This window comes from Schistocerca cancellata, chromosome 12 (assembly GCF_023864275.1).
Source record: "Schistocerca cancellata isolate TAMUIC-IGC-003103 chromosome 12, iqSchCanc2.1, whole genome shotgun sequence".
Lineage (NCBI taxonomy): Eukaryota > Metazoa > Arthropoda > Insecta > Orthoptera > Acrididae > Schistocerca > Schistocerca cancellata.
The window spans coordinates 81005480-81021450 of NC_064637.1; positions in this window are offsets into that span (position 1 = coordinate 81005480).

Below are 15971 nucleotides of genomic sequence, written 5' to 3' on the forward strand. Positions count from 1 at the left end.
GTGGAACAGGTTCAGACTCCAACAGGTGACATTATTTCAATAGATGCAGTCCATCAGTGGCACCCAGCATTGTGGAACAGGTGCAAACAGCAACAGGTGACATCATCTCAGTAGAATCAGTCCATCAGTGGCACCCAGCAATGTTGAGCAGGTGCAGACACCAGGAAGTGACTTCATTTCAGTAGAAGCAGTCCATCAGTGGCACCCAGCAATGTTGAACAGGTGCACACAGCAACAAGTCACATTTCTCAGTAGAAGCAGTTCATCAATGGCACCCAGCATTGATGAGTAGATGCAGACACCGACAAATGACATTAAACAACTATCACTGATCACACAGTTCATTAGCAGAAATTAAACATGTCCTAGTGGCACCAATCATGTAGAAAAAGTACAAGTAACAGTCCGTAATTTCACCATTACTAATCAGACAGTTCAAGCATGAACAATAGTTTGAATGCACATACAAATGCTTTTACAATGCTCTTACACTAAACATACAAATCATAACAAACACACAAATGATATCAGATAATTGTCATATTACTATTACAAATACACAAACATCAGTAAACCTATAATATTTATGGGTGTCAGTGCAAGCCACTACAAACAAATAAAATAATATTTAGGAGATAGGTGGGTAGGATTAGGAAAGGAAAACACACAAAACACACTCACTCATCTTTCATCCACATTAAGTACTACTGTGTAATTGTATAGTGTTAACTGTCTGAATCCACTTCTGTCAAATTTCATGTTCATCATGTGTATCAAGTAGTAGTGGCAGCAATGTATAACAGTCAATAATAGTTAAGTCAACATCATAGTCATCATGTCAAGACCAATGTTTGCCAAGCCAGATCAAAATGTACTGTTACTGAACAACTGTCAGTGTGCCAAGATATGCAACTTCCTCTCTCCAAAAAAAAAATTACCTACTGCTTAGTGATTTAACAAAGTGTGTGTAGACAATCTTCCTTCCATTTTAGTGTTCTAGTCTGCTATCTTCATCCTCCTTGTTCCATATAGACCAACAACAAAAAAAAAAAAAAAAAAATGCACCTCACTTACTTTACCTCTTATACACCATACTCCAATCAACTTCATACAATCTCAATACCTCCATAATACCTTTTCAATACGTCGATACATATAAACCTTATTGCCAGTATCATTTACCTTACCTCTTGTCCACAAAAACTCCAATATTACCAATATCATTTCACTTCCATAACAACTCTTTCCTCAAGTCAGTTTCGTCGAACAAGTACAGATAAAATCCTAATGCAAACCTCCTCATCCCATACAATCCGAAGACACACTGTCAACACACAACCTCTGTGTAATCCATCTGACCAAAATCTTCTACTTATTATGAATTATAAACAAAGAATACATACATGACCTCTAACAGACTTAGTTCGAATAACTCTCAGTAATTAAGTACGATTACGGAGTGTGAATGATGCTAATATTTCACAGTGTGTACACCACTTCAAGAATTATGGCAAACAGAAGCAAACATGTGGAGTATTTCTTGTATCAAGTGTCACTTCCTATTTCAATTGCTCACGAAAAATGCAGTGTAATAACTGTGTTGGTATGTCATGTCGTTAGCTTCCTTCCTATTGGCATACATTTATACAGCTTTCATAAAACCTCCAGCTCATGTGACTTCTATGATGTTTCTTGTACTAATGTCGTTCGTCGAATTATTGCAGTTCATTTTCTTATGTTAAAATATAAAGCACTGAGCGTAAGCAAAACAAGCAACAGCGAGTAAATATACCAGTAGAGAACAGAATGTCAACAAGTGGATGCAGCACAAATCTTGCAACGAGGCTCTGCCAAGCGAACAATCTGTAAATAGTACCATAGTGTAACCTAAACTCTATGTTCATACACAGTATAATAGCATTTCTATATACAAAATTAAAGAGTAGTTGTGACAACAAACAGAAATGTGTAAATGTGCAATCCATACGCATAGCAGTAAACATATATCTTACGTACTAAACAGGTCATCAGCATCGTATAACCGTAAGCAAATAAATGTTCATATGTAATCTAATAAATAAACATGAAGGCGCAAGCAATTAAATCACAAAGTATAACTTACATACCTAACCACATCAGCACAATTTATCAGGTGACAATTATAATTTAAATAAATAGGCACAGCAGGCACATAATTAAAAATATGACATCAGTGAAAAAGCAGTGCAGCCAAGCGATGCATAATATACACAAGTTACAACTCAATACATGGATAATCATTGTCAAAATCAGTTAACGTACGCAAGCACGTCGCTTCACCAGCAAATTCATAGAACATGTAATTAGCACAAAGTATAAATCACGTAATCGCGAGCAGCAAATTACGTCTAAAGTACGTACCTAAGTGGAAATATGTTACCTGAAAAATAAACTCAATTAATAATTACCTTTTTAGTTTATTACTTTTTCTTCGAAATGACATTTTTCCTGAAATTTTCTCGATAGCAAGTCGTCTTAACGTCGGACACGCACAGAATTTACCTGAAGTTCTTAAATATTTTACAGAACCGTATCCTGAAAAATACTGAATGTTAATAACAGAATTCATCAAGTCACTATAGCTTTATACTGATTTTAATCGGAGAAATTAGACTGTGTATTTATTTACGGCTGTCAGTGCATTCGCACTGAGCGCTCGATCAGCTGTAGACGCGTGACGTAGGAAGCAATTGTTTGCGGTCAACGACTGCCTTGTGCGGCGCGCAGACTTGACTGTTGCTTTGAGTATATGCCGCCGCCAAAACACAGCGCGGTATCCTTGTACTCTCTGCATGTTTACATGTAGCTGTTAGTTTCTCTAAAGTATGTCATTCCACAAAAATTTTTCAAAAGTATATCATTCCACAAAAATTTTGGAAACTACGAACCTCACGTTTTGTGGTAGGAACAGCATAATTACGAATAGCGTCGAGTTTTTCTGGATCAGGAAGAGTACCTTCTGTAGAAATAATGTGACCGAGAAATTTCACCTGAGAACGACCAAATTCAGATTTTTCTAAGTTCACTGTAATGCCAACTCTTGCAAAGATACGTAACAATGAATCCAAAATTTTGTTGTGCTCACTCCAAGAACGTTTAGCAATAAGAATGTCGTCAACATATGAAGTAATATTGTCACGAAAATGAACAGGTAAAATTTCATTTAAACTACGAATGAATGCTGCTGAAGGTAAAGTCCAAACGGTAATTTACGAAATCACATTTAGGTAAATAGTCATATCCGGTTATTGTTTGCTTACTCACTAGATAGATTGATAGTCGAAGAGTTGTTTTGACAGATGCAAAGAATAGTGAAAGAGTAGGCAGCGGTACAGAAAACTAAAAGAGAAATAGCACCACTACAGCTCGGGGCCCTATGCTCGCTACGGCACATATTCACTTAGAGTAGTGAATCCCCTGAGGACTCTAATAGCTGCACATAAATTCTAGTTTGTGACTTTGTGGCACATCTGGCGGAAGTGCGTACATAAATTGATCTAACCATGCACATGGATGTATGTCATTCTTAGAATTGCGGAAGATCTTAAATTTCCGAACAGTCAAAAAGTGTTTATAGTCAAAGTTTTCGCCTCGTGGCGACAAAGACCTACCGCGTCTGTCCCAGTCCCAATGCCGATTATTGTCAAGTTCGCGCGCCTGGCGCTCTCTTGTTGCATCCCGTAAATGAAACAAATTATTTTCTTCAAACCCCTCTGGTATCTGTGATTCTAAATTTCTTTTGCCGTCTTTTCCTACGATTTCGCCTTCAATTTGTTTGACTTGCTTTTTTAATGCCTCAAATTCCCTTTTCACGCGTTCATTAAATTTTCCCTGATTTTCAACATGTTTATTTATGCTCTGGTACTCTTCGGTTTCTGAAAATGGCAATGGAGCTGTGTCATCTGAATCTCTGTCCCCATTTAAACTAAGATTTGTCAATTTATCTGAAATCTCCTCCACTCTTTCCGATAAGTCACCAATTTGTTCTTTCTGTTTATTTACGTCTTCCGTAAGTGTCGCGACTCGCGTTTCAGTATTGTCACCTTTAGTAGTTAACTGTTCACATTGTTGTGTTAGGTTATTTATTCTGTCATTTGGTACGGATTCCTCGATTCTCTCAAATATTTCTTCCTTATCTTTTGCACGTTGTAAATTTAACTCTGAAAATTTCTGTACTATCACGCGATCTCTTTCTTCCTGTTCTCTATCCTGTTCCTTTTGTCTGATTTCTACTGCGATTAATCTATTATTGTGAGCATTCAAAATTGGTTGTACTTCTTCTCTGATTTCTTTCTTTAATTCATCTTTCATATTTTTGAAACATGTCCCTATTCGTGAATCTAACCGTGTTTCCATTGTTTCCATCTCTGTTTCTAGCCGTGTTGCCACCGTTTTCAATTCAGATCCTAACTGTGATCCCAATGAGTCTAACCGTGTTTCCATTGTTCCCATTTGTGATCCCAGAGAGTCTAACCGTGCTTCCATTGTTCCCACCTGCGTTTTTAATTCAGATCTAAACTGTGTTTCCATTCGTGCTCCCAAATTTAATATAGCACCCATCAACTGCTCCATATCAGCCGGTTCGAACTTCTTTTCGCCCCTAACATTTCCCACAAAACCAGTTTCCCTCGTCATAGCTGTAAAGCTATCTGTGTTCGATACTGTTCCAGAATCTTCTATCGTTACTCTCGTATTCTGTGAATTTTCTGATTGAGAAAAACCTTGAACTGGTTCCGGACTATTTTCCCGACTTATTACATTGTTTTCCACTTCATTATCCATCATACTGTTGTCCTGTGTTGGCGAGTTCGCCATGTCAACAATTGCGTCATTCTCACTATTCATCATTTTTGCCTTTTTCATTGATCGCGTAATAATTTACAAAATATCCAAAACTCGTCACTATATGAAAATTACACACAATGACACTTTATCATCAACAATATCATTCACACGAAATGTTTCCCTCAAACACGATTAACGAACAATCGAAATAATTGCACTAAATTGTAAAACGCGTATACAAGACAACAAAGAAAAAATTATGAGAAAAAAAAATACCATTAGAAGAATGACAATTACCAAATCTACACATGCAAAATAGACTACAATTACTAAACTACAAATTACTACAACAATACTACTGTCTACTATTTTTACAATCAGAAGAATTCCAAGGGACGATCCGAAGCAGCGGTCGCCACGTGCATGGGGGCTTAATAAAATGAAATGCAAATACTTTTTTAATTTCCTGTCGCTGTATGTCCGATTACGCAAGTCTCGTAAACGGCTGGCCCTGACAACTAATTGTTACGCTATCTGACTGCATAGAATGACAACAAAGAATGAAATGAAAATTTTGGTTAACACAATTAATTAATTAAGTCCCCAGCAACTATAAAACCTACGAAACCAAAGCACAAGTATAACTGTTCTGTGTGTGGGAGTGTGACTCAACGCACATCTGGCACGGTTCTTCTTCAACAAGACAAGAATTTTTAAATATCATTTATACTGACGTGATAAAAGAAAATTGGAAATACTATAATTGTGCAAGAAACCCAGAATTATACTCTAATACAAGAACACACGCCAGATGCTTTGTTGACTGAACCTGTAATGAAGCATTATTCAGGACACACAAATAATAAGAAAATAAAGAACAGTAGTTAGTTACCTTAATTTATATTGACGAAAAGCACTCAGGTCATTACAATATCTCCATTAGAACAACATCTACTATCTCTCCCATCACATAGCTGCATAAAACATCGAACAAACACTCACTACTACCCCATCTCATTCCAACTTCAGATACAAGCAGTGTCCACCACAACTGCTCGGCAAGGACTGCCTGCCGCTACCTCTCAATGAGCACTGCCAGTGGAGGCGGCGGAACAATACTCTCTCTGGCGCGATTTCTGGCGCTGTGGCTCAGTGTAGCCACCTTTCAACGGTGAAACAACGCTCTGGTTGGCGGTTTGCGGGTTTAAATCACATCGGGGTAAGACCATGGGGTGCATTTGACCTGCAGTCGTCCCACGGTGGCTTCGGCAGGAGTCCACACGCAGAGGTGTGTTGGTGCATGTCAGAGTACGGAGATTAAGGGTGCAGACGTTTTCAGACGTGCTAATGGTGACTGTGTCTTGAAAATGGCTCGAAGAACACATATTGATGACGTTATAAGGGGTAGAATACTAGGGCGACTGGGGGCTGGTCAAACACAGCAGGTCGTAGCACGGGCCCTCCGTGTGCCACAAAGTGTGATCTCAACATTATGGCAACGATTCCAGCAGACAGGAAACGTTCTGGGTGCTATAGTACGGGACGTCCACAGTGTATAACACCACAAGGAGACTGATATCTCATCATCAGTGCCCGCAGACGACCACGGAGTACTGCAGGTAGCCTTGCTCGGTACCTTACCGCAGTCACTGGAACAGTTGTCTCCAGACACACAGCACAATCTACAGATGACTGAACGGATGTGGTTTATTCGCCCAGAGTCTGCAAGTTGCATTCCACTGACCCCTGGTCACAGGAGAGCCCGTAAAGCCTGGTGTCAAGAACATAGTACATGGTCATTGGAACAGTGGTCCCAGGCTAAGTTCACGGACGAGACCAGTCACTGAACAATGATTCGCGCTGGGTTTTCATCTGGCGTGAACCAGTAACCAGATAATGTCCTTGAAAGGGACCTGTATGGAGGTCGTGGTTTGAGGGTGTGCGGTGGGATTATGATTGGTGCACGTACACCCCTGCATTTCTTTGACAGAGGAACTGTAACAGGTCAGGTGTATCGGGACGTCATTTTGCACCAGTATGTCAGCCTTTTCAGATGTACAGTGGGTCCCATCTTCTGATGGATGACAACGCACGGCCCCACCGAGCTGCCATCCTGGAGGAGTACCTTGATACAAAGGTATCAGGTGAATGGAATGGCGTGCATGTTCTCCAGGCCTAAACCCCGTTGAGCATATCTGGGATGCTCTCGGTCGATGCACGTCTTCAAACCCCTACGACACTTTAGGAGCTCCGACAGGCACTGGAGCAAGAATAGGAGTCTATACCCCAGCAGCTCCTCAACCGCCTGATCCAGAGTATGCCAACCCGTTGTGCGGCCTGTGTACGTGTGCATGGCGATCATATCCCATACTGATCTCGGGGCACATGAGCAGGAAACAGTGGCGTTTTGTAGCACATGTGTTTCGGGACGGTTTTCTCAACTTATCACCAATACCGTGGACTTACAGATCTGTGTCCTGTGTGTTCCCTATGTGCCTATGCTATTAGCACCAGTTTTGTGTAGTGCCACGCTGTGTGGCACCAAATTCTGCAATTATCCTTAATTTATGAGCATGAGTGAAGATAAATGGATAAACATAAAACCAAATTTTTTATCCAATAATTTTTATGCGTTCTCGAAATACGATGGCTTAAAGTCGACCTAAATGTAGCCCGTAACAATCGTTCTCACGTGAATTAAATGTGAGGAAACGGTTTAAAGTCAGTCAGATAAATAAAAATTCATTATCACGTTAACATTGAAAACTTTCTTTCAAAACTCTAGCTTGATTCGGATTTTACTCGCAAGAATCACGTTTTGTGTGAGTTATTTTACGTGTACCGCTTCTGTAGTTCAAACTTTTGCGAATCTCTTCAAATTTTGTACTAAGGTAGACAAATACATTTAGTTAATGGTCTTCTCAAGGCTTTATCCGTTGCCATGATATAAACAACATCGTCAGAAACACAATAAAAAACATATACCGAATCGATCGTCGCCTGGGACATCAATCTACATCAACTGCCAAGCTATGGCGGTGTAATCTCAAAATCGTGACAGAATAAAAGTTGGGAACCATAACGAAAAATGCTCCTATCGTGGCACATTAAGAGCCGCTTACGTCCTGCGTAAAGGATGTAAAAGAATGGAACTAGCCTTTTGACTCATCTGGCATCTTGACATATTCTCGCTTTTCTACGAGACAAACTCTACTTCCCAAGCGCAATGAGCTCTCTTAGCTAAAAGGTGATAGCACACCTGCATCTATCAATTTGTAGGCGGAAGTCCCTGATTCTGTGCCCAAAATCCAGAAGATCCGCCAGCCTTAGTAAACAGCTTATAATATCATGTGACTGAAGAACATACATTACTGGCCATTAAAATTGCTACACCAAGAAGAAATGCAGATGATAAACGGGTATTCATTGGACAAATATATTATACTAGAAAAGATATGTGATTACATTTTCACGCAATTTGGGTGCATAGCTCCTGAGAAATCAGTACCCAGAACAACCACCTCTGGCCGTAATGACGGCCTTCATACGCCTGGACATTGAGTAAAACAGAGCTTGGATGGCGTGAACAGGTACAGCTGCCCATGCAGCTTCAACACGATACCACAGTTCATCAAGAGTAGTGACTGGCGTATTGTGACGAGCCAGTTGCTATGCCACCATTGACCAGACGTTTTCAATTGGTGAGAGATCTGGAGAATGTGCTGGTCAGGGCAGCAGTCCAACATTTTCTGTATCCACAAAGGCCCGTACAGGACCTGCAACATGCGGTCGTGCATTATCCTGCTAAAACGTAGGGTTTCGCAGGTATCGAAGGGTAGAGCCACGGGTCGTAACACATCTGAAATGTAAAGTCCACTGTTCAAAGTGCCGTCAATGCGAACAAGAGGTGACCGAGACGTGTAACCAATGGCACCCCAATTCCATCACGCCGGGTGATACGCCAGTATGGCGATGACGAATACACGCTTCCAATGTGCGTTCACCGCGATGTCGCCAAACACGGATGCGACCATCATGATGCTGTAAACAGAACCTGGATTCATCCTTAAAAATGACGTTTTGCCATTCGTGCACCCAGGTTCGTCGTTGAGTACACCATCGCAGGCGCTCCTGTCTGTGATGCAGCGTCGAGGATAACCGCAGCCGTGGTCTCCAAGCTGATAGTCCAAGCCGCAGCATACGTCGTCGAACTGTTCCTGCAGATGGTTGTTCTCTTGCAAACGTCCCTATCTGTTGACTCAGGGATCGAGACGTGGCTGCACGATCCGTTACAGCCATGCGGATAAGATGCCTGTCATCTCGACTGCTAGTGATACGAGGCCGTTGGAATCCAGCACGGCGTTCCGTATTACCCTCCTGAACCCACCGATTCCATATTCTGCTAACAGTCACTGGATCTCGACCAACGCCAGCAGCAATGTCGCGATACGATAAACCGCAATCGCGATAGGCTACAACCCGACCTTTATCAAAGTCGGAAACGTGATGGTACGCATTTCTCCTCCTTACACGAGGTGTCACAACAAAGTTTCACCAGGCAACGCCGGTCAACTGTTGTTTGTGTACGAGAAATCGGTTGGAAACTTTCCTCATGTCAGCACGTTGTAGGTGTCGCCACCGGCGCCAACCTTGTGTGAATGCTCTGAAAAGCTAATCATTTGCATTTCACAGCATCTTCTTCCTGTCGGTTAAATTTCGCGTCTGTAGCACGTCATCTTCGTGGTGTAGCAATTTTAATGGCCAGTAGTGTACATGTAATAGCTAAAAAAGTTTTTCTGGGGGACAAAATCTATCGGTGTTAATTTGTTCGCGTTGAGGGGGGGAGGGGGGGACAGAGAAGGGAAGGGGGCGTATGAAATATTGTATTACGTTACTTCACTTCACGCGATTAACTGTATTATATGACATGGGCACTAATAGCAACAATTAAAAAAGCACGAATATGTCAAGATGTTTTGATCTAATTGTCTGTGAAGACGTACGATATGAAAACTAATTCGCTTCTGTTACATCCCTAACTCTAACCAGCACATATTCGACTACTTTTTGTGTTATGTTAGGGCCATTATTCATTCCCATTAGTATATGTTTGAAGAGAGGCCAGAAGTTCTGCTGGTAAGTTCCATTCGTTTATTACAGATTGGTGTGACTTGTGCCTCCCTGTTAATGGGATATGTAATGTATAGTGGTCAAGAGTCGAGCATTGTGTTGTGGATTGGCAAGACAGCCAACCCACTATGAGGAAGCCGAAAGGCACGCGTTTGAGCTCACGCAGGCTGGCGTGAGGTCTGGAACAGGACAAGGAAATTAGACTGTAGAAAAAACTGACGTAGCTGCTGGAATACTTAACTTTAATTCATTAATGGTGAACGTCGCTCTTGACGGTACATGTTTTACAGCATCAATAGTAACTGGTAATGGCGCCTTGCTAGGTCGTAGCAAATGACGTAGCTGAAGGCTATGCTAACTATCGTCTCGGCAAATGAGAGCGTATTTTGTCAGTGAACCATCGCTAGCAAAGTCGGCTGTAAAACTGGGGCGAGTGCTAGGAAGTGTCTCTAGACCTGCCGTGTGGCGGCGCTCGGTCTGCAATCACTGATAGTGGCGACACGCGGGTCCGACGTATACTAACGGACCGCGGCAGATTTAAAGGCTACCACCTAGCAAGTGTGGTGTCTGGCGGTGACACCACACATTGTTTACCTAAACCAATATTAATCCATTTCGTTGTTTACATGAGTACGCCGCACCATTAAAAAAATTTATACCGTGCCATAAAATTGCGCACATCAACATTGTTTGCTTTTATTTGTGCCAAGTTATTTATGATTACCGCTTAATCTATGCGCAGCACTGCATTCACCATCAAGCAGCATCTGCGGTTTTCGGCCGCTTTCGTGAACAAACAACCGCAGGTAGAAAATTAAGCAGAACCCTATGGAGGTAACGTACGGCTGAAAACGCGGGAAAAAAAGTATGTTACCCGGTCTGGGGGCCTCGTACATTGACAGCCAATACATTCATACTCTGCGTAACAACTGTAAACAAGCGAGCTTTTATCCGGCGGCCATAAATCGCAAATTCAATTTCCCTGCGAATACGCTGAACACGCGACGCTGGCAAGCTGGCTACAGGAGATGTATAGTCAGGTATAGGGCGAGCTTACACCTGTTCTGCGGCGCGGCGCATTTAAATAGACGCTAAACACGGCCGACCAAGAGCGATGCGCATTTGCGGCCGATCATTTTTTTAAATCAGAGGAGAGAACGTCGAATGAAAAAAAATTCATTTTAATTTTAAATAAAATGCAGTGTGGTATGGGCTTTCAATTTTCTCGTTTTATTGGACTCTTTAATACCCTGACATCAGCTCAGCTCAGCTCAGCTCTCCTCTCTCTCTCTTTCTCTCTCTCTCTCTCTCTCGTTTAGTTTTGTTGAACCTTTCAGTCTCCTGACAGGTTTGACACAGCTCGCCACTTTTTTTCATGTGTCTTGGGCCGATATTACACTACCAAATTTATTGGACAAAGTTGATTTGTCTCATATACTGTACGTAATGTAATGGGGAACTTTTGTGAAATGTCACCTTTCGTCCCAGTTTACTTGATGAAATTTAGCGCCTCGCCTTACATTTGATCAAAGAAATCGTTCCTCCTCTGTTTACAGCTATGATAAATGTAACCGCTAGGAGCGCTAACATCGCTGCAACTGTTTGACACCTCATGTTGAAACGTCCCCTTAGAACAATTATACAAGAAACGTCCCCTTAGAACAATTTATACAAGACTGTGCTTAACCTGACACACAATAATTTTAGCGCAACGCAATCTGACTATCAAAGAACCCTGCAAAAGAATGGCCCTTACTAACATCAAACTATACCTTTCATAAATCACTTACCTCACAAAAATCTCCGTTACTCGAACTACTTGAATACAGCGAGCGCCACTACTGCCAGCTAAATAATAGATTCAAACTACAGAAGGCACTAACTACTGATAGGGATACTTAGCAAATGAAAGATTTTCATAGAGAACAAACACTGTATTTACCTTAATATTCATAATATATACAGCAGTTCATGACATTTTTCAAAACTCCGCCATCTCTCTCCCCACATCCACCACTGCTGGCGGCTCACCTCCAACTGCGCAACGCTACGCGCTGTTCACATCCAGCTATAGCAGTTCATGACAACAATGGCAGGCAACAATGCAAACTAGCCACATACTGCACACAGCACAGCCAGTGATTTTCATACAGAGAGCGCTACGTAACGTTGCCAATAAGAAAACATAAACAGCAAACTTACATAAAGAAAACATAAACAGCCTACTTACAATGTTTATCAACATGGCTTCCAAATTTACACGATGCGTCGCATCTAAAACGAAATTGATAGAAATGGAAGAGGAACATGAAGTACTGTATAACTTGCGACATACCGATTACTAAAATAGAACAAGAAGAGCTATAAAATTTGAGGAGGATGTTAGTCACGATGTACTGCCAAGATGTAGTCCCGGGGACCCAAAGGAGAAAATCTACAACTATTGTACAAACAGAAATATTTCTTAATGGCTGTAGTACGTACTAAATAATTGTTTGCCTTAAGAAATTCCTCCTTCAGTGCTTTATAAATAGCTTCATACCGTTCAGATTTTATTTTCGTAATTGCGCACTGCGGTACTCGAGTGCCATACTGTAAACAACGGTAGCTTTCTCCTGTTGGAAGAAATCGCAGTGTTACCTTACGTCTGTCTTCTGCGGTATAGCATTTATGAGATGAGTGGTCAGCTTGGGAATATGAGAAGCTACTTTTCTGAACGCAAACTGAAATGTGCTCTCGTCCATTCGCAAGTAATTTTCCATACGACCGTACATGATCGACTTGCAGCTCCCGTAACAGATTTTGTTGTATGCTTTTATGATGTTGTTGCGAAAGCCATGGCGTTACCCTTGTATATTTCGTTTTCTTGCGCTCCTCATCGAAATGCGAACACGGTGCAACTGTTGCACACGCAACGGCAGAGCACAGAAACAAGCTGTCCGCCATTCTGAAACTTTGACGAAATATTGGATGACAGTTCAGTACCACCTCTTTGCGCCACGTCACAGGTCTTTGTCCAATATTTGATGAAATTTGTTTGTCCAATAAATTTGATTGTGTAATATCCCACTAACCTCTTCACCTCCAGCAGCTCCTCATAAAGATTTATAAAACAACAAATGTCATTTGACTGACTTACCGCATTTACCCGAAAATAAAACGCAATTCACGCTCGAAAAGTTCGAGTGTTGTTTATATCCGCTACATTGTCTTTTTGCAAACAGTTTCTGTACAAAAATTAAGGTCATTTGCAACAATACAGCTAGCGTCTGCGACCGAAACTGGCGGCAAGGCATTTTATCACGCAATAGTCAGACTTTTACCAGTGTTTTATTGGCGTCATCTTTCTGTAGGTCTGCCACTATTGTCTCGCTAGATCCTGCTAAAGAAGCCTGATTTATGACGATATGAATGACCATTTAGAATGAAAACCATCATCAAACCACGGAATTCAGTTTAGTTACGATGCAAGCTTCAAAGTTACAGTTTTATGTTTTGCCAAAACCAGAATCAATAGAGAGGCTGGGAGAAAGAATGGGCTGGACGAATCTTTTAGTGACAAAATCGTTTATGGGCCGGTGTGTGATAAGTATCGGGAACTTGAAATTAAGGTTCTTTCCTACATGCAAGATAAGAGGAAAGATGGGATGCCAGCTAACGAGAAATTATTCAGCTGAAGACCTTGGAAAGTGCAAAAGGTCTTAAATGTGCTCCAACGAGAATTTCGAGCGAGTGTTGGTTGGCGTCGTCCATTTATGCAGAGAAATGGCCTTTCTCTCCAACGAATTACTACGCTGGCAAAGAAAATATTAGCAGATTTCGGTGGTAATCTGGCAACTTCCAACGTTACGTCATCCAGTTGCGGATATGTCCTTCATACCCTTTTCACCAGATCGCCCTGACTGAACGCAATAATTTGAGATGGCGAGCAGTACGGCAGAAGACACGTAAGGGGCGAAAAGATCTCGTGAATATGAACCAGGAATGGAAAGGAATAACTGTGACGTTAGCTGTTATAGCTGATGAGAAAATTTTACCCCCTATGTCATTCTGAAAAGAAGAACCATGCCTAAAGGGAACTTTCCTATGAGCTTAGTAATTCGCTGCAAAAAAATGGGCTGGATAGCAACGTAACGTCGGTTGACTGGTCGATTGGGAATCGCAAACTTTGCTAAGCGAGCCATGCTAGTTTTGAATGCTTTCTGCAGAGTCACTGTCCATGCGTCTCATTTCATTGCCTTCTCTTTCTTGTTAAAATTATCCTGATGCTTATAAATTTCCATTTCAATGGCTTCTCTAAATAGTCGTGGAAATAATTTAACGTTGTAGATACAATTTCTGTTTCAGAAAACCTCACTTCGTCGTTTCCTGACTGAAGAGCATGCTCTGCTACAGCTGATTTCTCTACTTTTCCTAGTCGGCAAAGACTTTTGTGCTCTTTTAGCCGTGTGTTTATGCTCCCCTTGGTAGTTCCAATACAAATTTTACCACACGTACACGGAATTTTGTACACACTACATGTCGACAGAGGATGGCGTTTTTCCTTCACAGAACGGAGTACTTGCCTTCTTTGTTCATCTAAACAAAATTAATCCAAAAATCCAGCTCACCATGGAAACGGAAAATGATAACAGAATATCTTTCTTGGATGTTTTAGTTATGAGAAGTTATGGAAGTTTGGAACATAAAGTTTTTCGGAAAGTAACACACACACACAGACACGGACAGATATTTGCATAAAAACTTCAATCACCATCCACAACAAAAGAGAGTTGTCATTAAAAGTCATACCGATAGAGCCGAACAGATATGAACATCGGAACACCTAGACGCTGAAACAAAACATCTGAAGCAGGCGTTCGAGAAAAATGGTTACTGAGGAAAAGAGGTAAAGAGAAACTTCCTGGAAGATGAAAACTGTGTGCTGGCCCGAGACTCGAACTCGGGACCTTTATCTTTCGTGGGCAAATGCTCTACCATCTGAGCTTCCCAAACACGACTCACGTCCCGTCCTCACAGCTTCTGCCAGTACCTCGTCCCCTACCTTCCAAACTTCATAGTAGCTCTTCTGTGAACCTTGGAGAACTAGCACTCCTGAAAGTGCTTAGGTAGCTCAAATGGTAGAGCACTTACTCGCGAAAGGCAAAGGTCCCGAGTTCGAGTCTCTGTCCGGCACACAGTTTTAATCTGCCAGGAAGTTTCAGATCAGCGTAAACTCCGCTGCAGAGTGAAAATCTCATTCTGGAAACATCCCCAGGCTGTGGCTAAGCCATGTGTCTGCTGTGTCCTTTCTTCCAGTAGTGCTTGTTCTGCAAGTTTCGCACAAGAGCTTCTGTGAAGTTTGGAAAGTAGGAGACGAAGTACTGGCAGAAGTGAAGCTGTGAGGACGGAGCGTGAGTCGTTCCTGGGTGGCTCAGTCGGTAAAGCACTTGTACGCGAATGGCAAAGGTCCCGAGTTCGAGTCTCTGTCTGGCACAAAGTTTTAATCCGCCAGGAAGTTTCACATCAGCGCACAGTCCGTTGCAGAGTGAAAATCTCACTCACGTGTCGAGAATTTTGCGACCAAGGAGAAGAAGACCGAAGGATGAAACTTAGCGATATATGGGCAGTAGCTCTGCAGAATCGCTAGAGAATTTTATGTTTGACAAGTCGACAGTTGGTAGTAAAGTTTTATCTTTGACAATGATTATCTCTGCTCATCATGTGTTACATTATAGATGGCGCTCTCGGACGTCCGACCCGTCATTCGGCAAGACTCAGCTGAGGAGCGACCCTGAGGATGTCCATCTCAGCCCTGGACGAAACGTCAGGAACAGAACAGTTTCTTGGGCCACGACCTCGCATCCCGAAAGGTTTACCAACAGCTATTTCATCCGGTCGTGAAAGCCTTCAGTCTATGCTTTCTGGAAATCTAGAAACATAGAAGGTGCCTGTTGCCTTTCATCGATAATTCGCAGAATATCATGTGCCAAATGGACAAGCTGGGTTTCGCACTAGCAATGCTTTCTAAAACCATA